The sequence below is a fragment of the Eleutherodactylus coqui genome, chromosome 1, assembly GCF_035609145.1.
Source record: "Eleutherodactylus coqui strain aEleCoq1 chromosome 1, aEleCoq1.hap1, whole genome shotgun sequence".
Classification (NCBI taxonomy): domain Eukaryota; kingdom Metazoa; phylum Chordata; class Amphibia; order Anura; family Eleutherodactylidae; genus Eleutherodactylus; species Eleutherodactylus coqui.
In genome coordinates this window covers 219,259,032-219,277,449 of record NC_089837.1, presented here as the reverse complement: position 1 = coordinate 219,277,449, position 18,418 = coordinate 219,259,032, and the positions used below count along the sequence as shown (strand labels likewise).

The following is an 18,418-nucleotide window of genomic DNA, read 5'->3' as shown; positions in this document are numbered from 1 at the left end:
ATAGCGGCGATCACGTCAACAGGGACCGCGTACCATGGACCCCTGTGAAATATCCAGGCTCTCGGCTACGTAGTTTCTTTGGCAGGTTTAGTTAAAGTAACAATAAGTGCCTCTAACATTTCTAAGGTAACCCTTATTGTCTCATTAAACACCGTCACCAGATAGGGGTCCAGAGGGGAATATAATACAGTATGTGTGCGTGTGTGTAGCAAGATGCTAAAGGATGCTGCTGGAATAAACATTGAGAACATGGACACTAAGGCTGCCTGTCCACGGGCATTGTGGTATCCTGCGGTGGATCTCCGCCACTGGAGCCGCCGCCGGGGAGCAGGAGCCGGTAGACAGATCTCCGCAGTGAGCCTATCTGTCAGATAGGTTCACCGCAGAGAATTGTGGCAATTTTCAGCATGCTGCGATTTACCGTCCGCGAGCGGAGAATCGCTATGATTCTCCACTTGTTGACAGGGGGCTGCGCTTACCATAGCAACGCTATAGAAACCATGCACTGCGTTCTCCGCAGCCAGATTATTGCTGCGGGAAACGCAATCCAAAAATGCCCGTGGACAGGCAGCCTAAAGTGTAACTGATGTAAGATATAATAGAAAGAAAGATAACTTATTATTATCAGTGTGAAAGATGTAGAATTAAAAAGTTGTGCCAAATTATACCAGTTTCAAACACAAATCCTCCTTATTGGGGTATTCGCCATGTATTTGTCTAGTTTATGCCTTGATGGTCAGATTCAACAATGGCTTTGCTGAAATTTAACACAGACACAAGGATACAAGTGTTAATATGAACAGCCAGTCAGCTATGTGACAGACTGGAAAATAATACACACAAAATGATAACTGCTGCGAAAAATAGCCCTTATGCCAGTACTGAATACAGTATTATACTGGGATAAAATGTCATTGTGCAGCAGAACACATATTCAGAATGCTTCTTTGTCTGCTAAATGTGTGGTTTGTGTCCAAATTCCTTAGCTGTGTGGAAAGGCAAAGAATATGTAACATTTTATTGAGATAACAGCTGCTTATTGATCTTTTACGGGAATGTGTTATTTCATTGTACTCTCTTGTGCATAATATGTGATAGATAGATGAGAGAGAGAGATAGATAGATAGATAGATAGATAGATAGATAGATAGATAGATAACCCGCCTTTGAACTATTGATGACCTATTCCTATGCTCCAGATTGAATTCAATGGAAACAGTGCTTGTAATACCAGGCCCCCCGATGTGTGCACTGAGCTGTCTGCTTCCACCAACACAGCTGTTATGTACACACCCAGCAAACAGTAGATCAGTGAGGGTCACCCAGCCAGTCAATTACTGATGACCTATCCTGAGGATAGTTCATCGATAGTTCAAAAGTAGATAACTCCTTTAACTACTGCAAACTACAAATAAAAACTGGTTTATAATCAAAAAGCTGCACAATCACCCACTGCAACAATTGTTTCAAAACATGAAAGTAAAATTATCAGTCACAGTCATGATGTTTGTAATGTTTGCAGCGCTATCCATTCCATAAAAAAAAAAAAACAGAAACCTAGCAGAATGGGAGCTAACTGAAACTGAAAGGGAGGATACACAAATTAGATATTAGAAAAAACTTTCTCAGTGAGGGTGATCAATGAGTGGAACAGGTTGCCACAGGATGTGGTGAGTTCTCCTTCAATGGAAGTGTTTAAACAAAAGCTGGACAGACATCTGTCTGGGATGATTTAGTGATCCTGCACTGGTTGGACCCGATGACCCTGGAGTTCTTCCAACTCTACCATTCTATGATTCTATGAAAGCTTCCCGTTTATATCAAAACTCGTTGAAATCAAAAAGAAATGGAAACCTTTATTTCCAATTTAATAATGTTTCTCAGCTCCAAAAATGGAACAGAGAAACAGAAAGCCCTAATACTAGTGTGAATACAGCCTTAATATGTTGCGGCTTTCTTCATTGGATGCCACTGTAGAAAATAGTTCATAAATCGACAAACATATCCACAGCAGATATACCATACTGGAGTTTTGAGAATCAGCAGTAACATGTACTAGAAAACCTTGATGTTTTCAACTGCATAGTGTGAACAGGATTACACATACTAGATTTCTTCAGGTAGCTCCTGAGTGATGTGCCAACAATCTAATGCAGTTGACAAAATTGATATGAAGGGGCATCCTGCAATTGAAAAAAACAAACAAGATTATTAAATAAGTGCAGATTTATCATCCTGCGTGCAACAAGGATGTGATCTTCTTCCGACAATACTTTGATGGATTTTAGTGGCTGCAGGAATAATAAGCCTGGGCAGTGGTTCTTGTTCATTACTTCTTTACCACACCTCTGCACACATATTATACCATACAGCTCATTTTATATGCTTAGTTATTTCATTATTTGGAGAGTATTTTATAGAAGACATTAAAAAGATTCTCACAACATTAGTAAACCCTAAAGGCTACTTGTATTTTACTACTTTTTAAGGTCAGAGGACCTGCCACATCCTCTGAGAAACAGAATGGACTTCATATCTTTACAGCCGCCTCCCTGCTGATTCCTGCACTGTTTTTATTTTTGTTAGCCCTCTACCCAGGACTGGGATTCAGTTGTTAAAATGACAGCTAATTCACAGAACTGGAAAGAGCTGGGCCGATGATCTGGTTTTTATTTTCTTAAGTGAATTGTATCCACGTCTTCAGCACGCAAATATAATTGATTGTGGCTGCAATGCTGCAGGAAGCTATGATCAGCTTCCTGCTCTGCCGCTCAAAAACGTCTGTGATGCAGGCAGTGAAATGATGTCAGCGGGCTGCCTGCATAGCTATGCAGGATCCTGGTCTGAAGAGATGAGAGCAGCGGATGAAAGACAACACTGGGGGAAAGTGCAAAACATTGATTATTAAGGGGTATAGTGTGGTTCATTACTTATTAAGTGGGGTCAGTATGGCTTTTTATTATGGGCACAGTATGGCTTATGACTATGAGGCCTGTGTGGTTTATTACATATATAGGGAGCCAGTGTGGCTTATTACCCATTAAAGGGACAGACAGTGTGGCTTATTATTAGGGGCGCAGTATGACTTAATAATACAGACTCTGGCTTATTAATTGCTAAGAGGGCCAATGTGGCTCATAACGTATTAAGGAAGACAATATTGCTTATTGCTAAGGGGGCCATTGTGGCTTATTACTTATTAAGGGGGATAGTATGGCTTATCACTAAGGGGGCCAATGTGGCTTATTAATTACTAAAGGGGACAGTGTGACTTGTTAATTTTAATAAGAGGGATAAAACGGCTTGTTAAATATTCAGGGGCCAGAGTATAGCTCATTAAACATCTACAGAGCACAGTGTGTAAAGTGTGCTATTATTTTCAGGAGGCAGTGTGTGTAGCACCACTAAGACTTGGGGTTATAGTGGTCTTATCACTACCAGCAAAACTTTTAAAGGAGCTCTGGCCCAGCATAAAATTAAAAAACAGACTACACTCATCTCTATTCAGCCCTCGGGACACAGTTGAGCAATACCCATGGCCCTCACTTCCAGGAGTACAGCCGTTGGAAGTCAGGTAACTGCTGCAGCCAATCAGAGGCCGCAACATCACCATCCCAAACTCCTGGCATCATGGTGCTCCGGATGCCAGGGTTTTGTACAGTGATGTTGCAATCTCTGACTGGCTGCAGTGGTCACCTGACTTCCACTGGCCATACACCAGGAAGTCGGTGCTGGGGCCATGGTAGCTGCTCAGCTGCATCCCGGCAGGCCAAAAAGAGGTATGTATAGTCTCTTATTTTTATGTTATGCCAGGCCCAACTGTTTGAAAATTTCTGTTGGTAGTGATAAAACCCTTTTTTAAGAATAGGAAAAAGTGAAGAGCCAAAGACTGTGTGGCAGTCTCTGAAGAGATGAGTTGCACCTGGGAGAAGTCTTTATGCTGATCTGGGCCAAGTGAAGAAGAAAAGAGGGAATGTCTCCAGTCAGAAAGTACATCAACTGTGAGTCACTGAATGTCATTGTTTGTTCTGCCATTGACTGTATCTGATCAGTACTGTACCTACTGTATGGTTTGCAGAGTGATGATGGGTGATCACAATTTTTTTTTAACTACAACTCCCAGCATTTATTTATCATGGCCATACTGGGAGCTGTTATTTCACATTGTAGAAACCTATAAAGCAGAGGCTTATCTGACTTTGCAATTAATCCCTTTATTGATCTTAGATCTGATACACTCTATATGTAGTGAGCTTGGTTCGGGTGTTGTACATATGTACTGGGATTACTTCATGTACTTTATGTATAACAGCTGGCGCTCGGAGCGGGGGAAACAGCTGGATGTAGAAGACAAGCGGGGACACCCCGCTTGTCTTCTGCATCCTCCACTGGCAGCATAAGGTGATCGCTCATCAAAGTCGCTTGAGTGACATCTTTTGAGTGATTATCTTTGTGTCTAAATGGGCCTTAAGGAACCTGTTGTTAAAACTTGAGTCTTACCTCTATTTCTACCGCTCCCCCTATTTGTCTACAATAGCTCCCATTAGTTCAAAGACCAATACTAGTACACCGTCAAGTGGGTGGTCTCCAACATCCACTGTCAATGGCTGACATGACATATGATTAAAACATGATAAAACCCCCAATCATGGCGCTACTCCTATGATAATGCCAAGTCCATTTTCAATAAGAATTATTCTCTATTGTTAAAAATAAGGACATAAAAATATAAAGCTACTTTTTCAACCCTGGAATGGGGTCTTTCTCAGACATACACAATCAGAACAACAGCAATTATTTATAAGAGAGAAAAATACAAGCACCACCTACATTACATAGGGTAGAAGCCACAACACATTAATCATTAGTATCACATAAATAACAACAGTATAAACACAAACATATTTCAGAATATTATATTTTACATATATAAAACAGTTAATCAATGCATAATTAAAGCAATAAACAACCTCAAGTACATACAAATTAATAAATAATTATATAAATTTCACCCATATTCAGTATCCCTCAGAAGAATCTATTAGTTTCATATTTGTACACAAACAATAACGTAATTAAAAACATGTTCCATTAGAAACATCATGAATGGAAATAAAGTTGTTTGCAGACTATAAAACCGCTTAGACGTTTTACCTAGTGTTCAATCCATACCTTTTGCCACAGGCTGCAATCTATTATAAATAAATACATACATACTCATGCCAGAATGTAGAAAGTGTGTAAAGAATAATCAGCCAGGAGGCACTACACAAGTGGAAGATGCCAGGGGTACAAGGAGTCATACTGTTGGACAACAGTAATGTAACACATTGTAAGTGGAGAGCATAGCATCCCAGTTGCCCAGCAGTTTGTCACCAGGAGGTTCTTGACCGAGATACCATTTGAAAATGAGCTCTGTGAATTACAGTAGCTCTAGTTATCACTACAAACATTAAAAATCATGTAAGGCAGCTATCAGCCAAAAAAGCGGAGGAGGTGACATCACGGGGGGCAAGGGAGAGGTTTCCCATCACGGTAACTCGGCAACCAATCAGGTGGGATATAAAATAAAACATAGGATTATGTTGACTACAATATAGCTAGTGCAGAAGGAAAGCAATAATGTTTCCAAGTGTAGGGAATAATCCCATTCCGAAAACAGCCACAAAGGGTAGTCTACCCAAGGTGCAATAAACTAATATATTAAACCTTCACAAAGACTTAATACTCAAATCATAAGAAAAGCCTGAAAGAAAAAAAAACTATAATGAATGAACAAACAGATACTAGGAAAAAATGTATATGTCACAGAAGGGGAAATATAAAAACATAAAAACAATCACAGAAAATGGCCATATACTTACTGACTAAGGAGGGCAGATAGCTGCATCCTCTCACCATACAGGTAGCAGACTACCAAATAAGGGAGATAATTACACCTGTGAGGGACATCGATGCAACAGCCACTCACATAGCCTCCTAATATAGAGGGGGTGGCTTCTTGTTGTATACTCCCACACAGAGTGTATACAAAGTGTCAGACCTTTTGATACATGTAGTGCACCATGGAGACCAGCATCCTATTAATGACGTCATAATAGTTTGGTGGGTTGCCCTACACCTCAAAAAGTGAACCAAAAAGTCGCCCCCTGGCATTTTAAAGCCACACTGCATGTGAATAACAGATAATAAATGCAAGGCATTAGTTGGATTTTGGCCAAGATACATCAGCTCACTAACCGCGTCAAGATTCCTTGCCTGTAGTGAGTCCCTATACTACTATAAATATGTCACAGAAGTAATCCCATTCCGAAAACAGCCACTAAGGGTAGTGTACCCAAGGTGCAATAAACTAATATATTAAACCTTCACAAAGACTTAAAGGGGTTGTCCCGCACCGAAACGTTTTTTTTTTTTTTCAATAGTTCGGCGCGAGACAAACCCGATGCATGTGTTGAAAAAAAAAACCGGATAGTACTTACCCGAATCCCCGCGCTCCGGTGACTTCTTACCTACCATGCGAAGATGGCCGCCGGGATCTTCACCCTCGGTGGACCGCAGGTCTTCTGTGCGGTCCATTGCCAATTCCAGCCTCCTGATTGGCTGGAATCGGCACGTGACGGGGCGGAGCTACGAGGAGCAGCTCTCCAGCACGAGCAGCCCCATTCAACACGGAGAAGACCGGACTGCGCAAGCGCGTCTAATCGGGCGATTAGACGCTGAAAATTAGACGGCACCATGGAGACGGGGACGCCAGCAACGGAACAGGTAAGTGCATAACTTCTGTATGGCTCATAATTAATGCACAATGTACATTACAAAGTGCATTAATATGGCCATACAGAAGTGTATACCCCAACTTTGTTTCGCGGGGCAACCCCTTTAATACTCAAATCATAAGAAAAGCCTGAAAGAAAAAAAACCTGTAATGAATAAACAAACAGCTACTAGGAAAAAATGTATAAATTAAAAAAACAAGTGCAAAAAAAAAGAAAGTGTGTTGACCAATCAAAAACTGATAAAAAAAATTCTTAGTTAAGATATTTTCCATTACATCATTAAGACCATCTGGAAAAAGACTCTGAAGTACAATTCACGTGTAATTAGGGATAGATTCCTATTGGATGACTGCATAGGTACTTGCTCGATAGGAATAACTTTGATGACATTAATATTCCCCTTATAGTAAATATATAAATGCCTGGATAAACGTTGAAGCAAATAGAATTTTTGGTCTTCTGTCGGTGGCTATCCTTGTGTGCCCGCAAAGTTTGTATCGTGAGGCCAACATATTGAAGGCCACAAACACAATTAACCACGTAATCAGAGTCACAGCTCAAACAGTCCTTAACCTGAATGTCGAATCAGAACTAATTTCCCTGACATTGTGTAGAATGAACTTACAGCAAAGGCATTCAGTTTGTTACATTTAAAGGAACCTTGATTCTAAACTCTGCATGAGTCAACTTTTTGTCGTGAAGCATCAACAGATCTAAGTCTACTCAGAACCATATATTCTTGACAAAACAAGATTTACAAAAAGTTAAACCCCAGGTTTGCTGGTAAGGCGTTTTCCCAAAACAAGTTACATAACAAAACTCCCGAATGTTTAGTCAAAATTCTTGTGTTTTCTTTATTTCCCCTATCACATGTAGTTAAACAATTACTACTAAAATCCATGAATGACCTCCTCGTGGATCTTGCCTTCTTTAAAAGAGAATCAGCTTGGGACAACACGTGGTTTTTTCGTAAGGCTGTCTTAACCAGACATAATAAAATCGTTGTAAAAATAATTTTTTAATCACCTTAGCCTGTGATAAGCAAGCAGTCACTTATGTTACTTAGTTCCTGTTACTTCCCCAGAAATGGCAAAATGGAGTATTCACAATTAGAGATGAGCGAACGTACTCGTTACGAGTACATACGCACCCGAGCACCGCCATTTTCGAGTACAGCAGTACTCGCGCGTAAAGATTCGGGGGGCGCCGTGGCGGCACGGGGGGTAGCAGTGGGGAGAGGGAGAGAGAGAGGGCTCCCCCCTGTTCCCCGCTGCTCCCCCCCGCACCGCCGCGCCTCTCCCCGCCCCACGGCGCCCCCCGAATCTTTACGCGCGAGTACTGAAGTACTCGAAAATGGCGGTACTCGGGTGCGTAAGTACTCATTACGAGTACGTTCGCTCATCTCTATTCACAATCCATCTGTGATAATTTATAAACCTATTAGAATCTAATTCTTAAAGAAAGTTTTAGTAACAATCAAAGTGCCTTCTGACATAATTTCCAAAAACAGTAATTTTCTCTCTAAAATTTGCAGTAAAAACAGGACCCCAAGTATTATTATTTAGGTGAGAAATAACATTTTTAATTGACCCATCTGTACCCTTCCAAATTAACAAAAGATATCGATATACCCCCAGTATTTCATCACATTAATCTCATAATACTTGGAATAATAAATTAAGAGGGACTCAAATCAATCATAAACAAACTGGCATAACTTGGGATGACTTGAGTCCCCATTGCGGTCCCATGTACTTGAAGGAACAGCTCCCCCTGAAAACTAAAAACATGTTTCAGAATAAATTTTAAATGATATAAAATTAAATCTTTTTTGACTGCAGGCTGTTTAGTATCTTTATTAACATAATCCCTTATAGCTGAAATCATCTAATGTCTTTCTTTATATGATAAATTATTCAAACTTTTCAAATTTTGTTAATATTTTTAAAATGTTGTAGAAATAATGAGTACAATAAAATAAAAAAATTCCTCCTATGGTAAGTGGGATATAATGTAGATCAATATTTAAGTTCCTGATGGATAAACCCCCCCAGAGGATGGATTGTCATTTTTATCCTTATTAATGTTACATTTATGTGGGCAACTAAGCACCGGCCCACACGAACGAGACCCAAAGACACGGGTTAGGGGAAACTGCCCCTGCGCTAAAGGGAAGATGGTGAGGCCCTACCTAACAAGCGGAGCGAACGCCTCTATAAAGGCGGCCCCATGCTGGAACCTCGGGCCTGCTCTACCTGAAAGGGTGATACTCGCAACTAGGCAGAACTTACAAAATGCACAAACTCACTCACCACACAACCTCACACACTAAAGCAGATGGTAAAGCTGAATATAAAATTGAAGGATTAGTTCGTACATTGGCCAATGAACTTAAGCTGCAAGGCCACGACAAGGCTCCTTGTGTCTTGCAGTCCCTACTCTAGCAAGACACTAAACAGGCAGTACAGGACACTACACACACAGCAAGCTGACTAGACACTACTCACACAGCAAGCTGACCTGACACTACTCACACAGCAGACAAGATTGAGGAAATCCACCTTCAGAGGGGCTGGGAAATATAAATACACCCAGACTCAGGGGACTGACCTGAGCAACCACACCCAGCCAGCTCAATTAACCCTCACCTGTTCAGGTGTGCTCCTGGAACCCAGAGTGCTACAAGTCCCAGCAGCAGAACCTAACAGTACCTCCCCTTTAAAAAAGGGGCCTCTGGACCCTTAAGGCACAAACAAAATTTATGCAACTCCTCCAAACCACCCATGTGTACAGGATTTACAAAGTCGCTGACACAAATGGCAAAGCTGAAAAAATGGGATGGAGTAAAGAATAGTGCACCTAAAAACAGGATTACTGCGCACAGTCACAGTAGCCTGCGAGGAAAAGTGCACCAGTTCAGAGGGGAAAAATGGCAACACTCCTTACTGACCTAGCGTGCACAGGACCTATCACTACGGGCCCGATGACGAAGCCAGCCAGCAGCAGGCGAAGGGAAGGAGCACCCAGGTACATAGCGCATAGGACTTTGCAGCAACAGTAAAGACTTCTTAATTATGTCCGCTGGGCTTACCTCGCCACAGCACGGACGCGAATCCGGTATCGATTGTTCCAGAATGTGCTCGCTGGGACATCACTCTGACAACATGCATGCCACCGAAACTGTATGGAGCAACCACAACACCCACCGTACAAGGGGAAGGAACGCCAAAACACCCATCTGGCCTGTAAGGAAAATGGTGGTCAGCATCACCAGCCCGCACCACGCACAAGAAATCAGATGTTTGGAGGCCGCACCTGCCAAGGAAGAGGAGGAATCTGCGAGTGGCTGCACCTGTGTGGTCACCGGACCACACACTACTGGGTGCACCACCCCAGAATGCCAGGAGGCGAGGAACAGCAAGTGGCCAAACCATCTGTGGGAAAATACAGGGGAACTTGCTCCAAACCGCATGCAACTAAACCACAATCTGAGCACCACCAGAGACAAATGCATAACAAATCATACAATATAGCAGACTCCATAACAACATAGTCCAACATAACAGGACCACTGTGCCTTATACAAACATACACCATACATTTTGCACAACATACTCAAACATATGCAACATATCAACATAATGCATAACCCCACAATGCATACCAACATAGTGCCTACAACATATGCATAACACCATACATAGCTTATGTTATGTTCGTGTGGGCAAAAAACATGGGTTAGGGGAAATTGCCCCTGTGCTGAAGCGAAGATGGCAAGGCCCTACCTAACAAGTGGAGCGATTGCCTCTATAAAGGCGGCTCCACGCTGGAACCTCTGCCCTGCTCTCCCTGGAAGGGTGATACTAGTAACTAGGCGGAACTGACAAAATGCACAAACTTACTTATCACACAACCTTGCACACTAAAGCAGATAGCAAAGCTGAATAAAAAAGCGAGGGATTAGTTCGTACATTGGCCAATGAACTTAAGCTGCAAGGCTGCAACAGGGCTCCTCGTGTCTTGCGGTCCCTACTCTAGCAAGACACTAAACAGGCAGCACAGGACACCAAACAATCAATGAAGACTAGAGCTCACCTCTCAAAAACAAGCCTTCATAGAACTCCATTAATGAAATAATAAAATGTTATGGCTCTTGGAATGCGTAAGTAAATCTTAAAAAAAAAAAGTTGTTTAAGGGCTCATGTCCACGGGGAAAATAAGAATTAAAATCCGCAGCGGATTTTAACTCTTCTCCCGCGCGCGGATCCGCACCCCATAGGGATGCATTGACCACCCGCGGGTAGATAAATACCCGCGGATCGTCAATAAAAGTGATTTAAAAAAAATGGAGCATGAAAAAATCTGGACCATGCTCCATTTTCATGCGGGTCTCCCGCGGGGATGGCTCCCGCGGGCTTCTATTGAAGCCTATGGAAGCCGTCCGGATCCGCGGGACACAAAAATCATATTTTACTTACACGCTCCGGTTCTTCTCTTCCGCGCCGCGCCATCTTCTCTCCGACGCGGCCGGATCATTTTGCTTCGGCCCGGCGCATGCGCGGGGCACGTCACCGACGTCATCATGCACATCCGCCGAGCCGAAGAATGAAGATCCGGCCGCGACGAGAGAAGATGACGCTGCCGCGAAGAGAAGAAACGGAGCAGATGGGAGGTGAGTTTATTCTCATTTATTTGTATTTTCAGCCCTCATGTCCGCGGGGCAGGAGGGACCCGCTGCAGATTCTACATGTAGAATCCGTAGCGGGCCCGATTTTCCCCGTGGACATGAGGCCTAAGTGTATGACAGGAGTGTCTCTCCCACTGCAGCCTCTGATTCCGCTCTACAATTGTTATTATCTATATCAGGTAGGGTGCATAAAAGGCTGCTCTCAAGGGGGCATTATTATAAACTAAAGCAAAATATTGCAAAGCGGCGATATCTAAATTGCAGCGCTTTCAGCAACCCCTGTGTGAAGGAGGCCTTACTCCTTGTGGTACAAACGGTCACATTTTTACTGCGTGGTGTGATAATAATGTTAGATTGTTTTCAGGGGTACTGTCTTTGTGACACTATTTTTTGAGCAATGACAGCTAGGAGACTATTAATTCTAAAGTATAGTATTTGGGGAACCGTGTCACACAACTGGTATATTAATAAGCATGGGTAGCGCAATAACAGGCACAGAATTAGGGGTAGCAGTAGGATGAAGAGTTTGTGTATGTTGGGTGCTAGAAAGAAAAAGAGCAAAAGATGTTTGTGTTGCAAACTTGCAGAAAGAAGTTGCGGAGCAAGAAGTGATAATGGCGTTCCAGGCTGGATAGAAAAGTCAGGGAAAGTGAACAACTCCAGTCAGAATGGTCATCATCCATAATCACTAGATATAATGTTACTTAATCAGATATACAATCTGCAGAGCACCTGTGTGCAGTGTGCCCGATGGAGGTCCGGATGATGCAAGTGGTAGTATAGGCCAGATATGTGCCACAGTGGCTATCCACACACGCTTCCCCAAATGGCAGTGACAACAGTGGCAAAAAAACCTGATGCTGGTAATTAATTTATCGTGATGCCAGTCTGTAGCAAGGCCTGAATGTGAGTCAGCTGAGTACAGTCACACTCTCACTCTGGTCTTGTCATGAAGAAAGTTTATAGGAAATGATTTGTTGGGGATTGTAATCCCTTCCCATGAAGGGTGGTGCAGTGCAGGTGTTCTTAGGTGAGAAGGAGCTCCAGGAGTCAGGGTAATGGGAGAAACAATGCAAATCACTATTCACAGTTTTCTTATTCAGATGTATAGAGGATCTACTTTCTAAACATTAACAGTGTGGAGTGTAATAATTTAGGGAACACAATTTTTGGTGATTGAGATCTTAAAGGGGTTGTCTCGTGAAATCAAGTGGGGTTCAGCACTTCTGTATGGCCATATTAATGCACTTTGTAATATACATCGTGCATTAATTATGAGCGATACAGAAGTTATTCACTTACCTGCTCCGTTGCTAGCGTCCCCTTCGCCATGGATCCATCTAAATTCGCTGTCTTCTGGCGTTTTTAGACGCGCTTGCGCAGTCCGGTCTTCTCCCTGGTGAATGGGGCCGCTCGTGCCGGAGAGCTGGTCCTCGTAGCTCCGCCCCGTCACGTGTGCCGATTCCAGACAATCAGGAGGCTGGAATCGGCAATGGACCGCACAGAGCCCACGGTGCACCATGGGAGAAGACCCGCGGTGCATCGTGGGTGAAGATTCCGATGGCCATCTTGGTAAAGGAAGAAAGAGGTCGCCACAGCGCGGGGATTCGGGTAAGTAATAAACTTTTTTTTTTTTTAACACATGCATTGGGTTTGTCTCGCGCCGAACGGGGGGCCTATTGAATAAAAAAAAACAACGTTTCGGCGTGAGACAACCCCTTTAAGACGTTTTGGGGGTATTTTAGGGTCATAGATTCTGAAAATGACTATTTTTTCTCAATCAGGTCTGCTTATCTAGATATGACATATGTCCATATAAGCCTGGGTTCACACAGTGCGGATTTGCTGCGGTTTTGCCGCGGATCGCCGTTGCATATCCGCACTGCGGCAAAACCGCTGCGTTTGCATTGCAATGCAGCACAAATGAGTTTTGTCAAAAAGCTGTTCTCACAGGGTGGATTTTTTCTGCACAGCCGCAATGCGGAAATGCAACTGCGCCGCGGTTTTCAAAGATGCAGCATGTCCATTCTACTGTCTTTTCTGCAGCGCTTTTTTGTCCATAGACCTCTATGGACGCAGCATAATCTGCACCAAAATACTCGGCAAAAAGTAAAAAAGCGCTGCGGAAAAAACGCTTGCAGATTTTGCCACATGAAAATACGCAGGAAAATCCGCAAGCCCAAATTAACCTTTGAAGCGGTTTTGCCGCAGAAGCAGTTCTTCTACGGCAAAACCGCAACGGAAAAACCGCAGCAAAACTGCGGCAAATCCGCCCTGTGTGAACCCAGCCTAAATATACATATACACACATTGTATTATACATGTAATGACTGCACATCAAAAGCTGAAGGTATGAAGATAAATCTCAAGAAGCCGAGAGCATGAATAAAACAAGAGTTTCTTCACTGATTCATGTCGAGGAAACTACATTTTTGTGATTTCCTGTGATTAGATATTCCTGGACATTGACGCTGGATGTTTCACCAGTAGTCCACCATCATAGTTGTATCCCACCATCCACAGTACGGTTCTTCCATGGTCCTTATTTCCTGATGAAATCATTCACCCCCGTCATCACTTACATCATCAAGAAAATCTGCAAATCCATCCAAAATGACTGCAGTGATGTCCATGTTACAACCAAGTATTCAGAACCAGAAGTGAGCGTGTTCTCCACAAGTTCACCGGAGTCAGCGACCTTATAGTTCCCAAAGAAATGCTTCACAACCATACAAAGCAACGACCGCGCACGCGCCCCAAGGTTGTCACTGGATCTTGGAAACGCTGGTCTTTCATAAGTTCCCGGATTTGTGGTCGAATTTACTTGCTTTTAGCTTCTCCAGGCTCATCGCATGAAATATTCTATAGTAAGGCCCCCTGCACACAGGCGGAAATTCTGCGGCGGGATTTCCCGCAGAATTTCCGCCTGTACACACCTGCATAGGATTGCATTACAATACGCAATCCTATGCAGACTGCCACGATTTGTCTGCGCAAAATCACACGCAGAAAACAAATCGCGGCACGCTTTATTTCTGTGTGGGGCTCGCAGAGCCCCGCATAGAAATGTCACTCCCCAGCTCCGGTCTGCGCATAAAAGATTGGGCCACGGGAGCAGGTGAGTGCCGCGCTGCTCTCTGCAGGGCCTCGGGTCGGGTCCCGCTGCGAGAATTCTCGCAGCCGGATCCAACCCAGCCGTCTGCAGGCGACCTTACATTCCATTTCTCTTCTCCATTTCTAGTTCAACAGCCCAAGTGTGATGTGCAGGGGCGGCAATATGTATCATATGTGCTAATAGTAAGCAAATGCTGGCAGGAAAATAAAGTAAATATAGCAAAAATAGATAATGACATCAGGAATATCTCAAAAACTGGAGCTTCTAGAACAAAATGGACGGTATTTTTGGAATTAGTGGCACAACGGTACCCAGAATAAGGTCTAAAATTCAGTGTTGGAGAATCTCTTCTTCCCTTAATACAGTCAGTCTGTTTTTTCTCTAGCTTTCTTCTATAATCATATATACATATAATCCTTTTCTTATATCTTTCTTTTCTAAATACTATCTTCTATCTATATATTACTTCTTTACACTGCTTTCTATTATTACTTCTTCTCCAACTCCAACTGTTTTGCCAGACTAAATCCTAACTGCCTTCCCATGCGGTACTTCCCCTTTTTTCTTCCAATCACGGGCCTCTTCTTGCTGTCACCCCACTGTCTGCAAGCCAATGCCAATACTGTTGCCATCTGGCAAAATGGCAATTTTGAGACCAGGGCAGCTGACAGCTAATGGGAAAACAGCGTTGTTGTCAGGCAGAATATACTTAACCTTTTCCCAACTGGGGATCTCCAAGCAACAAAATCCTATTATTATGAATTCACATTTAAAGTTACAGTGCAGAGGGGCGGAGAGGAGGCAGAGAGGGGGCGGGAGCTCAGTTCCTGCTCCTGGCTCTTCCAGCCTCCCCCCCCTGCAGATGAGGACGACGTATATCGGCTCGGCGTGAAAACCGAGCCGATATACGTTCGTGTGAATGCAGGCTAAGAATGAAATTTTTTAAAAAAATTGTGTTTTTTCCCCCCACAATCCCTTTAAAAAAATAAATTAAATAAAAGTTATACAATACATTATATGTAGCCCAAAATGATGCTATTAGGAAATACAACTTGTCGCACAAAAAACAAGCCCTTGGGCCTCTTTTACACAGGTGGCAGCAATATTGCAGCTGTGTTCCGTGTGATATTGCTGTGTTCTCTTGCGGTGATATCGCGATTTTGTGTCACTACAAAGTTGCGCGACTTTGTAGCGCTTTTTTGCCAGGATTTTCGGGGGAAAGGAAATTTAAATATAAGTTGTACCCCCCAAAAAAGCCCTATCTGCATGAAAAAAGCAATACATTACCTAACAGGCGTTGTCCGCTCTGCCACACTTCTCCTCTGCAGCTGCGGCACTTGTCTGTAGTCTTCAGCCAGCGCTTCCTGGATGGAGGTTCAAAAAAACCCCTCCAGGAAGCGCTGGCTCTGATTGGCTGAGCCACTGCGCTTGAAAACCAATCACTGCGGAGCTCTATGAACCAATCACAGCCATTCAATGTGATGCCTGTGATTGGTTCATCGAGTGCTGCAGTGATAGGCTGAGCTGAAGTTCTCGAGAACCAATTACAGCCATCGCTTCCTGGAGGTGGGGTTTTTAAACCTCCAAACCAGGAAGAACTGGCTGAAGACTACAGACAAGTGCCGCAGCTGCAGAGGAGTTGTGTGGCGGAGCGGACAGCGGCTGTTAGGTAATGTAAGTTTTTTTTCATGCAGATAGGGCTTAAACCGTAGGACTACCTACGTAAAAGTTGCATCGTACTGCACAAAAAAGTGCGTTTTCCTGCGATGCAACAGAAGGAAGGCGCCACTGGGAAAAATGGGCTACCAAACCCCAGAAATCGCAGCTGTATAGCGCATGCCACGATTTTGTATTCTTGCAATGTCGCAGCCTACAAAACATCGCTCATGTAAAAGAACCCATTGGAAAGCATGGGCTTCACATACATGCGACTTGTAGCGATATTGCATTGCAAGAAAATCGCGCAGTTTTTTTTACCTGCCTGATGCAGCTGCGCGGCCGGGAAAACTAAAAGTTATGGCTGATGAAATGCAATGAAAAAAAACTTAAAAAATAGTCATTATGGTGCAAACAGCCTTCAGTACTAAGGGGTTAAAAGATCGCAAATGATCATTTTTGGTTGGAATCTTGTGTTTTGATGCATTTGCGTACAGCCACGTATTATTAGCCACAGCCATTAGTGCTTGCTACAGCTCCAGGCGTGTTGTGCTGTAAACCTGCTGGGGCCGAGCTGAGGGGTGTAGTATCCCCACAACTGCCCGGCATACGGGACTATATCAGCCAATGTAATACAGCGTCACGTCAGTGTGCTAAAAGCGAGGTAAACGGGCGTGGAGCCGTTAGGGGGCGTGGCCACTCGAGTGACGTCTGATGCAACCAATAAGCCTCAAGTACATTTAGCGGCCGCTGCGGAGGTGGGCGTGGCTTGTGCAGTGTTGTGGTAGTGGATTGAGAAGAGCGTGTCGCACCGTGTTGTAGGCGGGGTATCGGAGAGGGAGGGCGTGGCTTCGGCTGCAATCAGTAGTAGCACCCGCTCGCTTTCGTGTCTGGGAATTTGAATGGTGAGAGCGGCTGCGCCGCGGTCGGGAGACGTGCCTCACATACTGGCGGCGGGGAGAGCGGGCTGTGGCGCCATTTCTCCGCTCCCGAGGTGTTTACGTCACGGTTTGAGCGGCGAACATCTTGACGTCACCGAGTGGCGGGCGGCTATCAGTCTCTGCATACAGTAAGTACGCTGTCAGCGCGGGAGGCTCCTCACCCGGATGCTGGGGAGGAAGCGCAGCTGTGAGGGCGGCACATGTGGTGGCCGGGCACCGCCGCTGCTCTGTGTGGTGGCTGAGTCCGGGAGCTCCTCTGCCTATATATACCTGTGCCAGCTGCCGGGGAACTGCCGGCTGACCACCGCTCCGGCAGGGTTGTGCCAACTTTAGCTGCTAGGGGGCGTAGTGACTGCTGGGGTCTGACATATGGGACCACCAATGTATAGGACGACCGGATCTGTGGCCGGCCCATTGAAATGAATGCCTGTGTTCTACCTCAGTGGTCATCCGTGAAGATGTGGGACCCCCATTCTGGTGATTGCCGGGACCACCGCTGGCCAGATGCTGATTTGCTGACCTATGCATGAGTGTTGGACGACCCCCTTTAAACATGTCGCCTGGCGCTCCCTATGCGTGCTAACTGCCACTGTTCTGTGCGCCATGGTTTTTTTTGGATGTCATTGTAGACCAGAAGGTGCCCCCCACCACCTGCCGCACCTTGCTGAAGGGCGTCATTACTTGGCAGCGGCCGCTCTGTCCCGGTCATCCTCTGGTCCTGTATTCTGCGCCAATAATGCGATGCCGCTGCCCTCCGGATCTGTCGCCAGATGGCGGTTTTATGACCGTTTCCTGACGGCTACAGAATTGTATGAAAGTAAAACTAATCTTTTCAAAAACCTGTGATATGTCAGAAGTGATGGTGCGGGCTGAGACCCCTCTGTGGATGGTACGAAGCGCCTCTAGTCCGTCTTGTTGTGGCGGTCTCGGTGCCCAGGATCCAGCCAATCAAAACTTCTGCCATATTGCAAGTTTTTAAAAAAGTAGTAATTTTAAATCCTCACTATGCTTTTAACTTGGGGCTCAGTCCCACGGGCGCACGGCTTCAGCACGTGCAAATCACACGGTTTTCAATTTGTTAATGTGTTTTTAGCATGTGGAGCATACGCCTTTTTTTTTTTTTCACGCGCTCAAAAAACCCACAAGAAAACCCAATTGACTACCTTTTTTTTTTTGTTGTTGTTGTTTGCACAGTTTTCTAGCTTAATGCATCAAAACGAAGTGAATAGCGTGTAACCTG

The 18,418-nt window shown here is 44.3% G+C and overlaps 1 protein-coding gene across 12 annotated transcripts in view; it reads left to right on the top strand.

Annotated features, from left to right (window-relative positions):
* The first annotated feature begins 17,074 nt into the window (after nucleotides 1-17,074).
* EPB41L2 (erythrocyte membrane protein band 4.1 like 2) overlaps nucleotides 17,075-18,418 on the top strand; it is a 143,828-nt gene continuing 142,484 nt past the window's right edge. For 4 of the 12 annotated variants that reach the window (XM_066605547.1, XM_066605548.1, XM_066605546.1 and 1 more), the window contains exon 1: nucleotides 17,075-17,306. The gene's annotated coding sequence lies outside the window, so the exon portion shown is untranslated. The remainder of the gene's footprint in view (nucleotides 17,307-18,418) is intronic. The other 8 variants (XM_066605553.1, XM_066605551.1, XM_066605552.1 and 5 more) reach the window with 4 other exon arrangements.